The sequence below is a fragment of the Podarcis bocagei genome (assembly GCF_964188305.1).
Source record: "Podarcis bocagei genome assembly, chromosome: 17".
Taxonomy (NCBI): domain Eukaryota; kingdom Metazoa; phylum Chordata; class Lepidosauria; order Squamata; family Lacertidae; genus Podarcis; species Podarcis bocagei.
This window is the reverse complement of record NC_138143.1, coordinates 34,925,183-34,934,457: the sequence shown is the minus strand read 5'-3', so window position 1 is coordinate 34,934,457 and position 9,275 is coordinate 34,925,183. Positions and strand designations below refer to the sequence as shown.

Sequence of the window (9,275 nt, the reverse complement as noted above, 5' to 3'; positions counted from 1 at the left end):
CAACTTTTGTAACCATACATTATACCAAAGGTTTTCAACCTTTTTGAGTCTACGGCTCCTTTGACCAACTACATTCTTTCTGCGGCACCCCTGTGGGGCTCAGGAGCCCAGTTATGTCACCCCTTGCCTGCAGAGCTGGCAGCCTCTCGCCCTTTTTCAAACACCCTCCCTTGTGGAGTGTTCCCTCAACCTCCTCTCCTCTCCCCTCTCCTTGGGGTCATCCGGGCAGCCGCTGCTGCTGCCCCACCCCACCTCAAAGAGAGGTGTCTCCTCACACTGCCCCACAGGGGCCTGGGACTTGTCTGTCCATACTCCATTCCCAACAGCAAGGACTGGCTGGCTGGGCTCCCTCAACCACTTGCTAGCTTACTCCGAGGCCACCTCAGCTCCTGGCAACCAGCACCCCTGACCAGCCCCAGAGGCACCATTCACCTGGGGAGCTTGGAGCCAGGGCTGATGCAACAAACATCTGGGCAAGCCTTTGGGAGGCAGAGACAAGAGAGGGCATCAGAGGAGAGAGGGAGGGAAGGAAGGAAGGAAGGAAGGAAGGAAGGAAGGAAGGAAAGAGGGACAGAGGCCAGTGTTGCCCATGGCACCCCTGACCCTCATTCAAGGCACCCCAAGGTGCCACGGCACACAAGTTGAAAACCCCTGCATTATACCATAAAAAACAGAACAAAACAACCCCCATAACGCTATCATTTGAGCATGACTTTTGCTCTGGTTGCAGTGTCTGCTCCCGTCCATAATCTTTGCCAATGCAAGTGATTAGGTAATGCCTGGAGTCTTGTTAACTAGGGCACAGTTTTCATACGGCCGCCTTGCTTAACACTGAAACTATAATCCTCGAATTGATCTGCTTCTGTAAGCTCCTCTGGCTTACGTTGGACTTGCCCCAACAGCATGCTTTGAAAGAAAATAAAGAAATGTCAGGCAGCGTCTTGGCCTCTAAGAACAGCAAAACAAAGAAACCATTAGGTTTCAGGACTGTTTAGACATCACAAGAGGGCTAGGGTAGCATCCTGGCAACAGTAGACTGTGATCTTCCAAGCTCCAGGCCAGCTCCCTGTTCAGACTGAGACATTGCAAACTTCCAACTGCTGACGTAATTGTTCATCCTTATATTGGGAAAGCTACTTTCATGAATACCCAGTGAGACAGTGAACTAGAACAGAAAGAGCTCCCCTCATTGTCACTCCAGAGTTGTTTTCTTTTGCAAGGCCCAATACAGAAAAACCTGCAAAATAAGGGATTTGGTGGCAGTGGGGCGAGGAGGGAAAAAAGCAAAACTCTCTGTCAGGGATTATTCACACTTACTTTCCCCCTGTGCTTTCCAGGTATGGTCCATGCTTTAACTTTCTCACTAGAGTGGTACATGCTCTGGTTATCTCCCACTTGGACTACTGCAATGCGCTCTACATGGAGCTCCCTTTGAAGGTGACTTGGAAACTACAACTAATCCAGAATGCAACTGCCAGACTGGTGACTAGGAGCAGCCGTTGGGACCATATAACAGTGGTTCTGAAAGGCCTTCATTGGCTCCCAGTACGTTTCTGAGCGCAATTCAAAGTGTTGGTGCTGCCTTTAAAGCCCTAAATGGCCTCAATCCTGGATACCTGAAGGAACGTCCCCACCCCTATTGTCCATCCTGGACACTGAGGTCCAGCTTTGAGGGCCTTCTGGCGGTTCCCTCACTGAGAGAAGTAAAGCTACAGGGAACCAGGCAGAGGACCTTCTTGGTAGTGGAGCCCACCCCGTGGAACGTCCACCCATCAGATGTGAAGGAAATAAACAACTACCTGACTTTTAGATGACAGTAGAAGGCAGCCCTGTAGAGGGAAGTTATTAAAGTTTGATGTTTTATTATGGTTTTCGATTTGTTGAAAGTCGCCCAGAGTGGCTGGGGAAACCCAGTCAGATGGACGGGCTCTTCTTCTTCTTCTTCTTCTTCTTCTTCTTCTTCTTCTTCTTCTTCCTCCTCCTCCTCCTCCTCCTCCTCCTCCTCCTCCTCCTCCATGTCTGAGTGTTCCCAGGGTCAGTTGTGGGGGAGGAGTGAGAAATGTCCCTATTTGCACCTGAGGAATGTTGGAGGGTATCACCCTCATAAGGCAGCAACCTCTGTTGCTATCTTCTCCTTGTAAAATAAGACAATTTCTACTTGTAGTTCTGAAATCAGCCTTGTTAGGTGTGCATATGTAACAACTGGATCCCCTGTGGAGTCCCAGAGAACCATTTATTATCATCTCTCAGTGAAGAATGGCTAATTGAGCTTTCAGAACAATTCATTTAGCTATATTAATTACCCAGCAAGCAATAGGAACGGCTAATGGTACTCACAGGACCATATCTAAAGACATAATGTCTCAACCACGCACAGGCGAGTCATCGAATTAGCTACTGATATTTATTTAAACGGATGCATAAGGAATGTAGAATTTTTACACAGATAGACTATAATTCTGATATCTGGTGGTGCTTAGCGCTCCAGAATCTTGATCCTGTTTTTGACTCAAAACAGGGGTGGCCCCGTTTTTATAGGGACAGGTGACAACTCTTGTTTCCGTGTAAGTGTAGTAAAGCCATTTAGAGTTGTTCCTCTTATCACCGACCAGCAGGGATGGTCACATTTGATTACTTGATCATGTTGGAAAGGGCAAATGAAGTATTTTGCCCTCTGAACTGGCGGGAATAAGGGGGAGATACATCCCAAGAGTTGAGGCAAGAGGGTCAGTGTTCTTGCCTTCTCATGCTGTGCTGTGGTCATTTCACTGTCCACTCTCAACTATGCAGTATGAAAAAGTAGAGTATGTTGGCCTATTCATTCCAGAGACACGAAGGTAAAAGTGATACAAGGAGAAGCGTGAAACTGCCACAGCACAGGGCAGCAAGACAGGTAGTGTTAACCTGGTTACCTCAGCAATTGAACCTCCCGAAGGAACATAATAATACTCTTCTAAGCCCTTCCCTACAGCCTCTTTCTTGAGGAGTGCAAATTCATGTTGGCATTTTCATTTGCCTCTGCCTGAGAGATCAGTAAGCCTTTTTTGGGCTGCATTATTAAAAAAAACCCAACCTGCTCCCTGATTGATTGGGGTAATCAAAACAAAATTAAATGGCAGTATTTGCAGTATTGTTGACTTTTCCCTGGACTAACTGTCTAAATTACAGCATAAAATATATGCAATGGCCCTTGGGTATATACAACAAACCCTGACTAGTCGACTAGATATTTCAGAAATGCTAAGTTGTTTTTTTAAAAAAAAGCTGAAAGTATTGTTGTGATTTTGGGGGGTGGTCAGCCTGTATGATGCCTGAGTCCCTTCTAATTCCTGGGATCCTAGATTCAGCAAGGGCTAAAAATCGAATAGAGGATTCCATTGTCGAACTAGTTGGGCAAGTTTCTTTGTGAGAGAATGACTGTAGTTGCCACCTAACCACCAAACGTTGGTATAACAACAACAAAAGCTCTGTGCCAGAGGGCAAATGAGTGTGCCTTCCCGGCCCCTCCTCACCTGACTGCAGTGGCGTGGGTTGATAATTTTTCATAGGGGAATAGTTAGGGCCAGAGGCATTAGCTGTGAGCCTGATACTTTTTTTGGGGGGGGGGGAGACACGTGTGTGTGATGTCACGACGTCCTGACATCACGTTTGTGAGCATCACATGTCCCTCCCTAAGCTGGGCAGATGCTTCCCAGGCTTTCGGAAGGAGGCTCCAGGCCTCTGACAGGATGCTGAAGCCCTCCATCGTCCTTCCCAAAGCCAGCTGGGCTTTGGGAAGGTGGTGGGAGGGCTCTTGGACCCCGTTGGAGCACTGCGCATCCTTCCTCCCTCCCTCCCTCAGCCAGGTAGAAGCATCCTGGGCTTTGGGAAGGAGGCACCAAGTTTTAATACTTTAATATTCTAATTTACCAGGAACAATTAGGGGACTAGCCTAGTTCCCCTAGTCCACTGACCGCACACCATTGCCTGACTGGTGGTTAGAAATACAAAAGCCAGGGCAGTGTGAGGTGCGGCTGAGCACAGGGGGCAGGCAGCAGAAGAGAAACAGAGTCAGGCCCATGCTTGATGCCAAGGCTATGACTATGCAAGAAGCAAGACCTTTTCAGGTGTTAATGCTGTGAGCCCCTCCATCTTAGGCTCAGGCTGTGTATATGTGTAAATAAACCATATATCATAAAGACACCACAGTCTCCACTCTGCCTCCTTCCCAAAAGGAAACACAAACCCTGGGTAAGTGCCTGGAACCCCAGGAATCTTGCACCCCTCGGAGATTGGGGTGGCATGCAACAATATTTTTCTAGTTCTGCATGCACAATAGTTGGGTCTGCAGATTATTCTACACTTTGCAAAAACAAAACAAAAAACTTTGAGCCAACTTGGGTGTTGGTTTAAGGAAAAGAGCCCAAACCATCCAATCCATTACAAATTCTAGGAAATTTTAGTCAGGATTTTGAAATCGCAGTATTTTAACATGAATGACAATGACGCTTCCTTTCACCTTAATTATGCTGAGTCAATGGGCTTCCAGCAAACATTGCTCATCCTCATTAAAACAGATCTCTGGAGATTTGCCTTAATTTTACTCCTTCCTGCGCTGTGTGGATTTGCTTTGGAAATCTTATTCAGCTTCCACCCAGGCCCGACACTGCTGAGCTGATGCGTTCTGACACGCCTGTGTGGTCCCAGGGGCCATACTGACAAGCTGTGGTTTCTTTCTTCCCTATAGAAGGAACCCTATGAATCGCCTGGCTATGGGAATGGTTTGCTGTTATCTTTATATTGCTTGAGAGATAAAATTCCATGGATTCTTTAGCTGTTGATTCCTGCATTGCAGAGAGCTGGACTAGACGACCCTCTGGGTGTCTTCCAACTCTATGATTCTGTGATTCTCCAGCACCCATCCACCGCAGCAAGCAGGCTCAATGGTCAGGGATAGTGGAAGCTGTAGTCTGGTAACATCTGAAGACCCACAGGCTCCTCATTTTTTTATCTAGAGCTGACAGGGACTGGGTACAACCAAACAAGATTCAAGGAGACTTCAACTTAGTTATGATTAATGCTTCTTTCACTGTTATCCATAGGGCTTTGTCCTGAGTAACTTTTGCTGGAATTGGGTTGTGTCACTAGAATCTATGGAAACACTTGGTTGCAGGGAGGGGAGGTGGTTCATAAACATTTGGGTTTCCCCCCCATCGTGGTAAAGTAGTAGTTGCCTCATTTGGAATGGGGGAAGGCATTTCATAGGGGTAGGGAGGAAGGAGGGGATGAAGAAAGCTCAAAAGTCCTGTTCTTAAATACTGAGTTGGGGGGCAGGCCCCTATCAAGAGATGGAGTTGGGCATAAGTCGGCAATAACACAATAAAGCATCTGATGAGAAGTTAACTCTTTATTCAAAGAAACAAACAAAGCTCAGCAACCCTTCCCAGTAGGTCTTGCCCCAATGAGGCAGTTGCAAGGACTGAAGGTCCCTTGCCTTCTCTCTGCACTCTTAGGCTCCTCTCCTGGTTCATTCCTCAGCAGCCTAAGGCTCCATCGTCTTGTCTCTCATTGCTCCTCCCTCTTCATTTCTCTGCGTATTCTGGGAATACCAAGCGGGAGGGGAGCTGCTCGCAGCAGGAGGGGGGAGACTGCCTGGATTCTTCCAAAGCCTGCCTCATCTCTGTCTCCTGGCCCCCTCCACTTCTGCCTCCAATTCTTGACTGCTTTCTGCCACAGCCTCTTCCTGCTCACTAAACCTTGTCACCTCTTCAGCTTCCGACACCTCTGCCTCTCAGACTGCTCTATCTTCTCCGTCTGACCACTCCTTGTCATCCCACCACCAATCCCCTGGCTCAGAGCCTTCTTCCCCTGGGGATTCCCCAGCTGGTGCCTCCCACCACTCCTTTGCACCCAGCCAGTCCAGGACAGTCCCCTTCTAATTCCTGGATCCAGCACAGATTAAATTACTGAAATAGCGCAATAGAGTTAGGCACCAGTTCCTCCGGCGTGCTTTGCTTCACTTCAAATTGACGTGTCAGTGAAACCACCAAATTTTCAAAAAGATAGATAGATAGATAGATAGATAGATAGATAGATAGATAAATTTATTGTCATTGTCCGTATATACACAGTATACACAACAACGAAAATCAAACACCCACCCAAAGACCGGGTTCACATATACATTTGCACGTATCTCCGACACTCTCATCCTATTCAGACATAATCTATAAAAACATAACATAATCCAGTTATGTTTTTATAGATTATGTCTGAATAGGACAACCGCATGCGAAGACAACAGTGAGCTGAAACACTGTAGAGCAGTAAACCCCTTTATATTAGATAGGGTATGGATACAGATGTTGTTAGATCTGTATATACTGTATTGTTGGACCCCAGTTAGCTTCACCCCAGCCAGCGTAGTCAACGGTCAGGGATTTTGGAAGTGAGAGTCTATGAATGACCCTGCCCTGCATTAGAACCCACAGGATATTAAATGGTGCAGATTATGGGGGATGTTTCTGACGATCCTTTGCAATCAGTTTTGTACCCAAACTTGCACCTCGTAACCTCTGACACGCTCACCTCCTGACACCTTATTACTCCTTTTTACTAACTTCTCTACAATTTCCTGTGGTTGCCAGCATAGATTTCTGCTTACTGTGGCTCTGGTCTATAAATGGATCTGCCAATGAGCAGGCATTGAATCATGTACCCAGGGGCATGGAAGTCCTCCAAGTTATAACCAAAGCTGGGCTCACATTTTGCTGCGCCTTCATACCAAACAGGTTACTCAGGGGTTGATCACCCACCACATTCCCTCCCGCTGACTTTCAACTGAGTTCCTGTCAATCTTTGTTGTCAGGTTTGCCTTGATCTTTGAGTGCCTAAGGCTGGGTATTGGCAACCTGGGCAACTTGTGGCAAGGAAGTGGGGGAGAGGTTGGAAACACATCCTTCCAATTCTCTTAAGATTTACAGCACATGTCATTCCAAACTGGCTCTTCCAAGATTTGGGGGGACGTCTATAGCCCACAAGGAAAACACCTGAGAGGGTAGCATGCTAAGGAGAGAATGGTCACCTAGAAAGAGAAAAGAAACAATTGAAGGATCTCAGAAAGAACCTAAGGTAGAGATATCAAATTCTGGTGTGGAGAGTCTCTCTTTGCAGTGTCTGTAAGCTTCAGAACAGAAGAAGGTAGGAATGCAAGAAAGCAGGAAATGTATTTGGTTGTTTCTTAAAGTTATCAGACACAGCATTCAGACTGTGCTTGTGAACTGGATCAGTAGACCGTCTAGTATAAAAATTGGTAAGGCAAATAAATGCTCAGAGGCAATTCTCAGTTCCATCTACGGTAGCCACTGTCAGTGCAGAGAAGAGGGATGGAATATTATTTATAATACTTGAAATTCAAGCACAACATTGTACTGAGTAGAAATATAGGTATCTACTAGGCACTTTCAAAGGTGAAAAAACAACAAGAGTAGGCAAACATTTCTTGTAATAGAACAAACAGTAAGGCATTGAGCAGAGGTGGTCGGATTCAAAGTACGCTAGAAGGCATCTGGATCAACAGGGCTTTACATAAAGAAAATCTCTTCGTATCCCAGTGCACAAACTGCAGTAGAAGAGCACATCGGTTAAAGCCAGTGGTACTTTAGATATGTAATTACTTCACTTTTTAACTGTGGTCCGAAGAGAGGGTTCAGCTGAACCAGGATTACGATCAGCCAGAAGAGGTAGCAGCAGACAGCACATGTCACCAACATTGTGTTAATAACACCCCGGTTAGGCCCCTTGGGCACAAACCACAGCATGATGACGACAACCACCGTCCAGAACATGCTCATGATGGTGATGGGCACCGCGAGGCCGCCGTACGCCATGGCCAGGCTCTTGCTAGCTCAGCAGTGGTTACTCTTGGTTCTTTTTCTGCATGGTGTGATGATATCTGCATAGCATGACTAGCATGACCCCATGATAGGACCTGATTACATTCCTTTTCCCCACCCGCAAGACGTCCCACCAGGGAAGGTTGTGGAAGGAAAGGATAAAATTTACAGCCTGTAATGCTTTGAAAGAGAATGATGAAAATTATGTGTAGATGGTATATTACACAGTGAAATTAGCTAAAATGTATAAAACAAACAATAAATGTTGGAAATGTAAAGAAAAAGAAGGAACATTTTATCATATGTGGTGGGAATGTAAAAAAAGTAAAGAACTTCTGGGAAATGATATATAATGAGATGAAAAAGATGTTGAAATATACATTTTTTTAAAAACAGAAGCATTTTTACTTGGTATTATAGGTCACGACATTACTAGGCAAGATGTTAAATTGTTTTTATATGCAACAATTGCGGCAAGAGTATTGTTAGCCCAGAAATGGAAACAAGAAAAAATTCTAACGAAAGAAGAATGGCAGACGAAATTAATGGACTATGCAGAATTGGACAAAATGACAGCAAGGATTCGAAACCTGCGGGACCAGAGATTTACAGAAGATTGGAAGAAGTATATTAATTATTTGAAGAGCAACTGTAATCAACAAATTACGCTAGTAGGACTACAAGAAGTTTTGTAAGGAGAAATATATGAAGTGTTACAAAGTAGAAAAAGATAGAGATATTGGTTATGAGTTTGAAATGTAATAGGGAAGATAAGAAAAGCATAATAAGAGATTAGATTGGAAATTTTTCAGACAGGATTGATGGAAGTTAAAAATATTGAGTAAGATGTAAAAGTACGGTATGTTTAATTGCTGTTGAAAATGATATGTTAAAAAACTAAAAAAAATTTATATATATAAAAAGACGTCCCACCAGGGATCACTTGGAAATACTAATGCAACTGGTCTGCATAGCCTCCAGGTGTCCTGATTTCTAAGGGTCAGTCAAAAGCCACCTAGCTTCTGATTTGATTCTAAAGGTAAAGGGACCCCTGACCATTAGGTCCAGTCGTGACCGACTCTGGGGTTGCGCGCTCATCTTGCTTTATTGGCTGAGGGAGCCGGCGTACAGCTTCCGGGACATGTGGCCAGCATGACTAAGCCGCTTCTGATGAACCAGAGCAGCGCACAGAAACACCGTTTACCTTCCCGCTGGAGTGGTACCTATTTATCTACTTGCACTGTGTGCTTTCGAACTGCTAGGTTGGCAGGAGCAGGCACCGAGCAACGGGAGCTCACCCCGTTGCGGGGATTCGAACCGCCGACCTTCTGATCGGCAAGTCCTAGGCTCTGTGGTTTAACCCACAGCGCCACCCGCGTCCCGATTTGATTCTAGAATGTC

General features: G+C 45.6%; 1 long non-coding RNA gene and 1 pseudogene across 2 annotated transcripts in view; both read right to left on the bottom strand.

Annotated features, from left to right (window-relative positions):
• LOC308577068 overlaps positions 1-9,275 on the bottom strand; it is a 107,525-nt gene that overhangs the window by 54,448 nt on the left and 43,802 nt on the right. The gene's annotated exons all lie outside the window — the stretch shown is intronic.
• LOC308577280 (V-type proton ATPase subunit e 1 pseudogene) lies at positions 7,471-7,882 on the bottom strand (annotated as a pseudogene). Its single transcript has one exon. The product of its transcript is annotated as a V-type proton ATPase subunit e 1 pseudogene (transcript).